The 12,057-nt window shown below is 43.7% G+C and overlaps 1 protein-coding gene across 1 annotated transcript in view; it reads left to right on the plus strand.

The window, feature by feature from the left end:
* Nucleotides 1-12,057, plus strand: part of LOC8039649 (helicase domino) — a 148,045-nt gene that overhangs the window by 14,013 nt on the left and 121,975 nt on the right. The window lies entirely within an intron of this gene.

Genomic DNA, 12,057 nt, shown 5'->3' on the forward strand with positions numbered 1-12,057 from the left:
CGGGATTACAGGGGGGAGGGGGGCATGGTTTGGCTAAGCTTGCCTTAGTGAATCGCGCTCTAGCTTTTAGCGGCTTAGTAAAGAAATAAGTTTTCGACAAAATGTCGCAGGGAATGTCCCCACAGAATGTACAGGTTCGACGAACCGTGTGTCTATGTCCATGAAAAGTTGTCCATGAAACGTATTTCGACAAAACGTGTTTTGAAGAAACGATAGGGATACTAAGAAAGATCTGATTCTCACTGAAGATCGCTTCAGTTAGTGGGTTTCCTATCATCAAAACTGCTATCTATAGGAACAGTAAATATTGCAGGGCATCAACTGTCCCGAGAAAGCTAGTGTATTGGCAGGGAAAGAGCGGAAACTTTCTTCGGGCAAAGAAAACATCAAATGTACAAGTCACAAGAAAGTAGAAGAAACGTCCCCCTCTCCGCAAAGAGTGTGTGGTCATGATTCCAAAAACAAAAGAAGTGCCTCGACAGCAAGCCTGTGGCACCATGGTTTGTAAAGTTTCAATATCAACAGCGCACGCATATAGGCAGCCCATAAGCTGCCTGTGTGTTTCTTTTTTCTATGCTTAGAGACCTAGCCAAAAAGTCTGGCAGACCATATTCGTCCAACTATGACGCCAGGGCGTCGTAGCCGGACGATTATGAACCTCTTACTTTTTAATTGTTTGACGGAACTAAAATCTCATAATTTAGTATGCCCTATTTAGCTTTTATGTTTCGAAACTACACGTCGCCATAAAATAAGTATTACAAAGCAAGAAAAATTAAAAGAAAGAAATATATATATATATATATATATATATATATATATATATTTTTTTTTTTTTTTTTTGTGCGGTTTTCTGGACAGAGTGTGGACTCCTGGGACGATCACATAGCTGACATCATTTTTCCTTCAACGCGCAGTGTCTCGAAAAGGCTGATCGTTTTTAATATAAATACGATGAAAGTGATAATGACAAGATGGCATCCCCTTTGAATGGTGTCCCGAAGATTTCTTTGTGCAAAAATAAGCAAACAGCTTAAAACAAGCTATATTTTTTCATTCATGCTTGATGTTACGATATACAATAAATGCCTGAATTGTGAGTCGGATGCGGTTCCACATTTTGCGGATGCGGTTCGGATGCTGTTACAAAGTATGCAGATGCGGATCGGATACGGATACAATAACGTAAAAAGTTTGCGGATGCGGACATGAAGTCTGCGGATGCTGATCGGACGCGGATAATCAAACTTTTACACGCGCAGGGCTCTATGGATTCCTTAGCTGGAAGACTGCCAGCTAAGGAAAGGTTTAGGTGCCAGCTCGTACTTGTGCAAAGTGGATTGGTAGCTCCAAAATACTCTTAATTTTCCAGTTTATGCTCATGAGTCAAATTTTCTTTACCTATGGAATGGAATATTTCTGCCTAGAAGGGACACGACAGCTGTTTTCAATTTGCATTTGAAACATTCTTGGCATGAAAATGAAAATTGACAACGAAGTAACAGCTGCAAATTTTTATATATCTGCTGGAGTGCTGTCCCCAGAAATTTTTGAAATGTGTGGACAACTGACAATTTTCACAATGTTGGGGAGGGGAGAGGAGAGGAGAGGAGGAGGAGAGGAGAGGAGAGGAGAGGAGAGGGAGGGAGGGAGGGAGGGAGGGAGGGAGGGAGGGGGGGAGGGAGGGAGGGAGAAAGAAAGAAAGAAAGAAAGAGGAGGGGCAATTGCTATTTTGTTTGCAGTGGTCATATCCGTTGCATAGTGCCACACAAGTCTGCCAAACACAACAGTCTAGGGCATCATGCTTTTTCAAAATCTGCATACTGTAGAATACCACACATCTGCTCATTCCACATTGACTGCCCATTCCCAAATTTGTAAGATATGAGAAAATATGCACAGTACATTTATATGTAAAATTGATGACCGGACAAATGCCCATCCCCATTTTTTTGCAATTATCTCTAAAGTTTGATTGGGCGCTTGTCCGGTATTTTACAGTAGTCTTGTCTAGTGGGCTGGACATAGTGGAGTTGGACAGTCAGCCAAACTAATGAGTGGCAAAACCACTGCTGCCCACCATGGGGAGTACCCTGGTGTGCTTGGGTCTGGTATTCACAGGCCTTTGTTTATAAACAAGCTTGTTACTGTCTCTTATCCACAGACCCCTGCACACTTCCAATCTTTTTGTTATTTTTGCTCTCATTGTTTTTCTCGAAATGTGCACATGTTCTCCCAGGTTTAGTATACACCAACTCATGTTTACAAACAAACCGGAGCGCCCGAAGCGCCCCTAGCGGACGCCACCGGCGCCGCGCATGCGCGATGGGGGTGTGGGCAAGAAGCTCGCCGTCGCCCATAAACAAACCATTGAAATGCGATGTTGTCGGCGTCGGTGTGAGTCCCCCAGCCCTTTTTCGCGTTCCAATTGTTGGTTCTACGTCTTCCTGGCAATGTCTAACTATCTTGAGCGGCCTCAGCGAAATTACCGAGGCTTGTTACACCGCAAAACTTAGCGTGAATAATGTGACATGTGGCGATTCATTACGCGTGGACGCCGCAGATTGTACGCTAAAACCTGATTCGTATGATGAGATTTCGCTCGGAATTTTCAGTAGCGACGTCGCTCGGGCTGTAAAAGCGTGAACCGTAGCTGAGATGGTCGACGACGATACTGAAAATCGCAAGCAGAATCAGACCAACTGAATTAGGCATAACAAGTCGGTGTTTGTCACTGGTAACAATGACTAACATCTCCTTGTATCTTCTGTTTACATCGAGCATGCTTACCAACCTTCAAATTTAAGTCTTTTGAGGCCTGCACTCACTTCTTATCGCAAGTACCGGGCCAACATTTGGTCTACGGACCGGCGTCGTCTAAGAGAGCAGACGACAAGCAGAAACGTTTGAAAGAGCAGACGACAATTCGAACAATCAGGCGGCCGTTTGAACTTGAAGACGCACTGAACGTAGACAGGTGGTCCGCACAACTTGAGTTTTCTCGCGTTCATGTTGGAACAAAACAAATAAATCTGATGACCACAAGTATCCGTGAATTCAGCCCAAGCAATCGTTGTCCGACGGCGTCTGCTTTTCCCTTTTCACGGCACATATCCAGATTCTCGGACGAACCGAACACGTGAAAACTGACCTTCAAACCTTTCTCGACACTTTTGGTACGGCCCCAGTCGCGGCGTTTTGACGAGAAGGCAAGTTTTTGTCTGGTTCCTTTCAAAACAACGCAGGAATACACGTCTGGCATGGGGACTTCTGCCCACAGCCCCAGACCGGAAGTGCGACCGACGCGCCACCGCCGCGCCGTGACGTCACAGAGATGAGTTCGTGTATAATTATGAATTAGTCAAAGAATAGTCTTTTCTCATCACTGTGCTTTGCGGAAGAGTAAATAACCACACCCCAGGAAGACTACCGGAGCACAGAATACTGCGGCACCCTCACACTACAAACTCACGCCAAACACGGTACATAAAGGTAAAGCGAGCGCTGGCCACTGCAGTGGGCCTGTACTGCTTAGTGGCAGAATGCTAAGCTACAATCCTACTGCTGTTGTCCACTGCTGAATCTTTATTGTATCTCTTGAGGAGCAGTATAATAGTGGACAACTGTTTCACCTTGTTAGGGTTAAAAGAAACTACCACGAATCTCTTCTTGCCAGTTGCTTTTAGCTCAAAGCCATCTCCATTGCTGGGTAGCCTGTTTTTAAGAAAGAAATTTTCAGCTCTAAAAGCTGACTTTGTAATAACAAAGAAGGGACCCGTTCCTGTCACTCCTACAAAAAGAAAAGAGGAAACTGCTTGCTATTTTGTTGACTCACCACTTCAGAATTGCCCCGTCTGAAGTGGGCCTAGGATCTGTCTGTGCTGTCACCTAAAGCCGTGTATTGGCCCTCGAATCTCGAGGAGTACAAAAAACAAGGCCAGAAATTGTTTTTGCAAGCTGGCACCGGTTGGTCCCAGCCAATTCTGCGGTTAACTTTTCTCGCTACCTTCGACTACAGTTTTGAAATAAAGTTTTACTCGAGAGAAAAAGAAAGCTAGGAATGTAAACAAAAGGGTTCATTAAAGTTTCAAATTTTTAATGAATGAAAAGTTGCTGATTGATTGTGGTGTTTGGGTGAGGCCAGACCTTCGAATGGAGAAACCGAGACCCACTGTATAAATATATATAAAATATATATATATATATATATATATATATATATATATATATATTTGGTAAAATATACCCTTTAGGATTAGCTATATACACAAACTCATCTCTGTTACGTCACGGCGCGGTGGTGGCGCATCGGTCGCACTTCCGGTCTGGGGCTGTGGGCAGAAGTCCCCATGCCAGACGTGTATTCCTGCGTTGTTTTGAAAGGAACCAGACAAAAACCTGCCTTCTCGTCAAAACGCCGGAACTGTGGCCGTACCAAAAGTGTGGAGAAAAGTTTGAAGGTCAGTTTTCACGTGCTCGGTTCGTCCGAGAATCTGGATATGTGCCGTGAAAAGGGAAAAGCAGACGCCGTCGGACTACGATTGCTAAGACGGGAAGCACTTTGGATTGAATTCACGGATGCTTGTGGTCATCAGATTTATTTGTTTTCTTCCAACATGAACGCCGGAAAACCGTCAAGTTGTGCGAACCACGTGCGGACTACGTTCAGTGTGTCTTCAATCTCAAACGGCGGCCGGATCGTTCGGACTGTCGTCTGCTCTTTCGAACGTTTCCGCTTGTCGTCTGCTCTCACGACGCCGGCCCGTAGACCAATTGTTGGCCCGGTACTTGCGATAAGAAGTAAGTGCAGGCCTCAAAAGACTAAAGTTTGAAGGTTGGTAAGCAGGCTGGATGTAAACAGTAGATACAAGGAGATGTTGATCATTGTTACCAGTGGCCATCACCGAGTTGTTATGCCTAATTCACTTGGTCCGATTCTGCTTGCGATTTTCAGTATCAACGTCGACCATCTCAGCTACGGTTCACGCTTTTGCAGCCCGAGCGGCATCGCGACTGAAAATTGCGAACGAAATCTCATCATGCGAATCGGGCTGTAGCGTACATACTGCCGCGTCCACGCGGAATGAATCGCCACATGTCACATTATTCACGCGAAGTTTTGCGGTGTAACGAGCCTCGGTAATTTCGGTGACGCCGCTCAAGTAGTCAGACATCGCCAAGAAGACGTAGAATCACCGATTCGAACGCAAAAAAGGGCAGGGGGACTCACACGGACGCCGACAACATCGCGTTCCAATGGTTTGTTTATGGGCGACGGCGAGCTTTTTGCCCACACCCCCATCGCGCATGCGCGGCGCCGGTGGCGTCCGCTAGGGGCGCTACGGTTTGTTTGTAAACATGAGTTGGTGTATATACAAATATACATAGATTCATGTTCATCTCACATAGTGGTTGATGTGCTTGCTTGGTAGACAAGTAGTCGACCTTGTCTCGCTCTTGTAGGTCTCCTTGGTCAGCCTCAGTGATGGTGTACTTCATCCTTGGGTCATGGCCGAAAAGTGTAGTTGGACAGATACACTGCCAGGTCTACCCGCGTTGGTTGGTTTTTTCCCTGATCGGCACGTTGCCAAATCCATTAATGCCAGGGGTGATTGTGGCACCGCTGAATTAATTTTGTTGACCATCAGGGGCTTTTCAAAGTGTCGCCGAATACGTGACTGGCATTTTCCGGGTGCAGACTAAGGTCTGCTTCTCGTGCTGTCTTTTCCGAGCCGCGCCGCCCCTCTTCTTCATCGCTCTCGGAGCATGACATTTTATTTTATTGTTTATTTATTTACCAATACTGCTAATCTCCCAGGGGAGATTCTATCAGGTAGGATTTAAGCAAAATAATTCACAATAGACGAACGATACAAGCAATAATGTCATTTGAACACTGAAAGAACTTACACAAACTTATTGCAGCAAACAAACGATTTTAGTTGAACAGTCTCCAGAGGAAGCCCATTAAACTCTTCCACAGTTAGTGGAAAAAACAAAAACTTGAAACAATTATTTCTAGGCATAAACAGAACTGTAGAAAAGCTATGCCTTTGCCTTGTCAAATAGCCCTGTGACAAAGTAGTGTAATCATGTATACTGTAAAACCCTTAATGTTCGCGAGCCCTCAATTTTTGCGAATTTCATGAATTGAAGAATTCGCGAAATTTAAGGGCGCGCGAAAATTTCGGTCTTTAAGATTTTCAATGCAGGCGTCTGGAATTCGCAAAATTTAGTGGTCGCGATTATGTCATCTGTGACCGATTCGCAAAAATAGGGGCCGCGAAAATAAAGGGTTTTACAGTATTCATTTTATAATTTTTGCGAATAATCTGATCGAAGTTTTTACCTACACATCTTTTTTTTTTTTTTTATCATTGACTGAAGGCCAGCTCTCTGGACAAGACTGTGTAGTGATGTCCTCCAGTATGTTTTAAATATAAACCTCGCAGCTTTAGTTTGGGCCCTATTTAATTTAGCCAGGTTTAATTTCGTAATCCACACCCCACCAGTTTTAAACATGAAGGGCCACTGTACCTGTATGTGTCCTGTATCAAGACTGCGTAACGCAAGTTGAAGCCTCTGGTGGCAGTCTTGCTACATTAGCCGCATTGGTACTCCACACTGCGTGAACCAATGTTTCGCTAAGCTCGGTGCCGACCTTTGATGCTAAAACCAGGCAACACAATTTGACTTTGGAAGGCTTCTGTTGCTTGTAAAAAAGATCTGAAATGTGATATACATATTTCGTCTTTTGCCACAATGCATTGCGGTGCTGGTGAGAGATGGGGAAGGGTGAGGGAAGTTGAGAGCAACAGGAAATATATATGCACGTGTAAGGCACAATCAAAATCTGGGGGTTGAACTGAATTTGACTCATGTACAGTTAGCTTTGAGAGGCTAGCTAAAGCTTGGCACTCCAATGACATTCTTGTAGGATGATCCAAAGACAAAGGGTAATTTCACTTTTATTCATGAAGTTGCTGAGTTTATATTAGTTGCAGTGTTCGGAAGTGCTGCACCATTAGCGCCAAATGGCACCACGAACTAAAGTCTGCTACATCTTGCACCAAAACGCCATTTTTGCTAAGAATTGTGCCACACCTGTGCCGAGATAGGCTTGAACGAAGAAAAAAAATATTATGATATCTTATTTGTCAATTTTAATATTTTAAGAAGTAGAAGGAAATGTGTACAGTAACTGCCTCCACTCGTCATAGTTGTTTATTTCACATTAGGTCAAAGTACAGTTAAAGGCTCAAGCACATAAACACACACACAGCACTAAAATCTTAAGTAACAGTGGAGTTGCTGAGCCTGTTTGGTTTACCATTGAAATAACGCACATATAGAAAGATGACACATGCCACAGTGTCACACCTTTTATGCTGTTTTATTAGTCCCATTGGCTCGTAGCGGCGGCTGCACTTTGATTTAACCAACTGCTGTGGCCCCGCTATCATTTTAACTTTGAGGCAATGTCGTCAATGTCAGGAGCTAGAGAAGTCTTGAGAAATATTTGCAAAGTAGTGGGATCGCAGCTATTTATGAGAAGACAAAACCAGAGCTTTTTACTCCTGTTGAGATCACTTTATTATCATGTCTGCTACATGCCTTCATGCCGTGGCTGCAGTATTCGCGACTCCAGCAAAACGGACGCCACCAAGCGGGAAAACCGGGAACCAGCCGGACCAGGTCGCTCCGTGCCCCTCCGCGTCTCTGGCGGCTTTCGCCGATTAGTGTTGTCGGCGCGGTGGCGAACAACGTAATTTGACGAACGTGCGAATATTTCTTAAGTTTGCCTGAGTGTTCATTAGTGTTGTGAAGCCTCTGTCGATTGTTTCCATCCATCACATGTTTGAAACCCCGTTTACTCTACAACACACGGTCGTGTGCTTTCGATTTCTTGGATGGGGAGGAATCGCGGAAAAACGTTATGATTTCTTGTCTGTCTCGAATCACATTCAAAGTGACGACGAATTGGTAACTGATAACTGGTTTCTTCGTAAGGATGTGGAACAGTGGACTGAGGACGACAGACGAGGCATTTCACTGGAGGGAACACCAATGTTGCAGTCAAGTGAATGGGAAGGTTCGATAGCTGCTTTTCTTGAGTTTGGTTGTGTTCGGTTAGCTTCAAGTTTGAGACACCCACGCCGGTCGGTGCGTTGGCTATTCATCTTGGCTGCTTTTTGCCGAAAAAGCCTCTGGACCACACTAAAGGTGTTGGGCTTATTTCGCAATTACTTGATCCAGGAAAACCTGCTCGCTGCAAGTGATGAATGAGGGAAATTATCTGTTTTCAAAAGGTTAGAAGCTGTTTTCAAAAAGTTAGAAGCTGTCACGGCATTTTGATCTATCGCGCCTCCAATATTTATATTATACCCCCGTCGAAGCCAACAGCAATATACGCCTGCATTGCTCAGGTTGACCGGCCACAAAATATACTAATTTTCTCCATTCAGGATTCGAAGCAAAGTTCAATGCAGAGAGGTTCTGCGTGAATCTCCGATGAAGACTCTCTTCAGTTTGTCTCCGTGCTGCCGGCTAGAAGCATTTGGCTAAGTTTAAGTAGTATCTCTCTGTCTGTCAAATATACTTTTATTCAGCAGTTCACCTAACAGCTAGTCAACTAAGCTCATATTTCAACCCGAAGAATATACTAATATCGCTTTAGTGGGACATAGTACGCAATTTAATAAATAACCCACTCATCAAAATGACTTCTCGATTGCTACTAAAACCTGCATTGAAATACGAATATCAGCTGCTTAGTGGGGCGCCGGCGGGTTAACATGGTCCTTGGCTCAAGAAGCGCTTGCTTAATTTTCGTAATTTTCCTGTAGCCTGTGCTGTTGACCGAGCAGACGACTGGAGCTGTTTCTTAAGAGCGGATGCGCACAAAAGCTCGATTTCGCGGACAGATAAGTCGCATGGTCGAGGCATGCAAGTCAGCTGAAAATTACTCTCGGTGGAACAATTCTGTAGTCATCGCCGCTTTCCTTAGATGATCAAAACTGATTAGTATATTACCGTCTCTCCGGAGCCCATAGTTTCGCTTTTGAACGAAATCTCCGAAACAAAAGTTTGACATGAAAAGAAAAAAAAAAAAAAGAAAAAAAACGCCGGGAAAACAAAACTATGTTTTGCAAGTTTATGTGCACCGGCTACACTTAACCGTCTCAGTTCAAATACCTATAAAATTGGGCATTAAACTAAAGAAAATCTGTTAAATTAAGCATGCCACCTGTTCAGGCGGCCCGGCCGAGCCGACGCGACCTGGACTCAGCCGCCATGTTTGTTTGGTGGTGGCGCCCCCTATAGGTCGCTGGAGTCGCGAATAGCATGGTGGTTTCCCCGCTTGTCAACCTTCACCACCTCGCACTAGCGCGCGCGCTTCAAACTTTACCGCAGCACCTAGGTTGGCGTCTTGAGCGTGATTGGCTGGGAACTATTACAGGTCGACATTTTTTATCTTGGTTGTAATTTAACCTTTAATTTTAGAAAGCTGTGCAGAGAAAAGAAAAAAAATCGCGGGTCTATATTTGAATAAATATGGTAGTCAAAGTAGTTTATGTGCGGAAGTTGATTGAAAGGTAGCAAACTTTGACTCAACTTTAGTTACAATGCCACTAATGTGCGGTTTCACGTACAAAGTTTTTATAATATTTGTAAGTGCTAGTTTGTGCAGTGTATTATATTAGTCATGTCTCATTAATACTGCTCCCTTTACTATGAATGCCCCACTATATGGACACCATTTTCGGAGGCAAACTGAGTGAATGCATGTATTTTTGTCTTGTTATTATGCACGACTCAAATTATGAACAATATGTTGGGGGAACGGAGGTGTCCATATTAAAGAGACATCACCGTGGAATCATTAGTTTGGTAGGTTAAAAAGCTTGGGTGACATGCTTTTATTGTTGAGCGTTTTACCCGATATGCTAGTTTCTGCCGGCATTTTATGTAAATTACATTTACAGACTAAATAAACTACAGAGTGTAGAAGAGAGGGAAAGAGAGACTTTATCACATCTGAGGTATTGGCTCGGTGATTAATTTTTCGCTATTTTTAATACCTACTGTAAATAGGACCTACTTTGACCTAAGCCATTCACACACTCTCACTTGACTGGCTGCATTGCTGCGCAGCTGGTCGTAAGCCATCACAAGAGGCTTGAAAACAGCTCTCGTCTCAGTCGGTCATAGTCCACTGCAAATGTGTAAATGGGCCTTCTATTTCTAAAAGATAGCTGTGCATTCCTTTTCACATCTTAGCTATTCTTATTACAAAAGGTAATAAGTAATACATGTCTGTATTACTATTATTAAAAGAGGAATCCTTCATTATCAAAGAACTCATTTTGCATTAGAATCAGTTTTTTATTTTCAAGTGTTGTGCATATAGATGCTGACATCTGCTCCCAAAGCACCGGTTGCTTCTCCAGACCAATATTTTGCCTCCTACAAAACCTGCTACAAAAGGTTGATTGCCGCTTCCATCACTGCACTTGCTGTTATATATTTCTTGCTAATCTGTCTCATAGAGTTACCTCTTGGAGCAGTGGTCTCAAACCCATTTGAGTGCAGTGGCCAAATGAGCCACACCAACAGTTTTGCCAGCTTTGGATTTGATTTGTTTATATGACCACTTTGGGCCCTGACCTGATGTGTTAACAAGAATTAAAATGACACTGCCCCACCAGCATGCTGGTATTTTTAATAGAACGAGAGAGCAAGTGCACCCACTCTTGTTACTCAGTTTGCTCAGGAATTAACCAAGCTCAGCGTGTCTAAAAAAACAAATCAGTTAATTTGACAGTTCTTGCTGGCCTCAAACACATGGCCCTGTTGCGAGCTTGGCCCGTGCTGGCGGGAGCGGGAAGCTCCCGCCTGCGCGGGCTTTGTGTTTGAGGCCTCTGAGAAGAGGAACATATTACATCATTGTATGCCATTACATTTTCAAGGAATGTTCTACAGAAGTGCCCAGTCATTAGTGTGCACATTTGTGATTTATTTACATAACTAACGAAAAGTAAGACAACAATGTTTGCTTGCGATTGTTTGCAGACATGGTGGAAACTAAATTAGACAGTTGGTTTTCTGTCACTGAAATACTCCATGTGCATTCAAGACATTCTTGGTTTGGTACTTCTCAATTCATATTGGCCACATAGAGCACCATGCTCATCAATACCTGAAGAAGGTGCATTATATTCTTAAAAAGATGTAAACCATTAAAAATCCTTTTAGTAGGTCAACAAAGTTACACGACCGAAAAGAAAGTGAAGGTATTATATTATATCTATTACCTTGAACATTTGAGCTCATAAGCAATACGCAACTCATTCTTCCTTTATTCTTCCACCATTTCTCTTTGCCCCCTTTGACCTATCCCTTTGTTAGCTTTATTACCTAAATTAAGTAAACACACAGCTGCTTCCAACAAGAGAGTCTCAATTTGGCTGGCTACCCCTAGTTTAGATGAACCATGCAGTTGCGGGAAAGTGGCGAAATGCCTTCTTTTAGTTTCTGTCCTTGCTCATCAAGTTCTTTCAGTCGAGGCAAAATACACCCATTTTCAACGACATTCTGTGCCTGCCTGCCTGACTATCATTGTTCAAAGCATTGAAAATAATTAGTCCTGAGGCCCCATCACTTTTCTGAGGAAAAGAAAAGGCAAGGGAAAAAGAGAGAAAATCTTAGCCAGGCAAAATATTATTTTGTGTGACCCCTTTTAACTGAAAGAAACCTCTTCTAGTGTTTGGTTCATTTCATGCTTCCTATATTCTACACAGAATATGGAAAGTACAGCGTGAGAGTGCATCCTACTTTTAGCCCTTTGCAGTCATTGTGCTCATCAAACTGCAGAGTTCTGTGCAGCATTGCGGTATGTTTCAGCACCATTCTCAGGGTGCCTTGGGTGCGCACACTCCCATGTCCCCTGTGCGCAACATAGCGGGAAGCTGACACACTCTGGGTTCTGGGCTCACAAGGCCACTAGGCCTACGCCTGTTCTGGTCAGCGCATTGCACAGCTTCCGATCACTGCCCT

Source organism: Ixodes scapularis, unplaced genomic scaffold, assembly GCF_016920785.2.
Source record: "Ixodes scapularis isolate PalLabHiFi unplaced genomic scaffold, ASM1692078v2 PGA_scaffold1__304_contigs__length_218370807, whole genome shotgun sequence".
Classification (NCBI taxonomy): Eukaryota; Metazoa; Arthropoda; class Arachnida; order Ixodida; family Ixodidae; genus Ixodes; species Ixodes scapularis.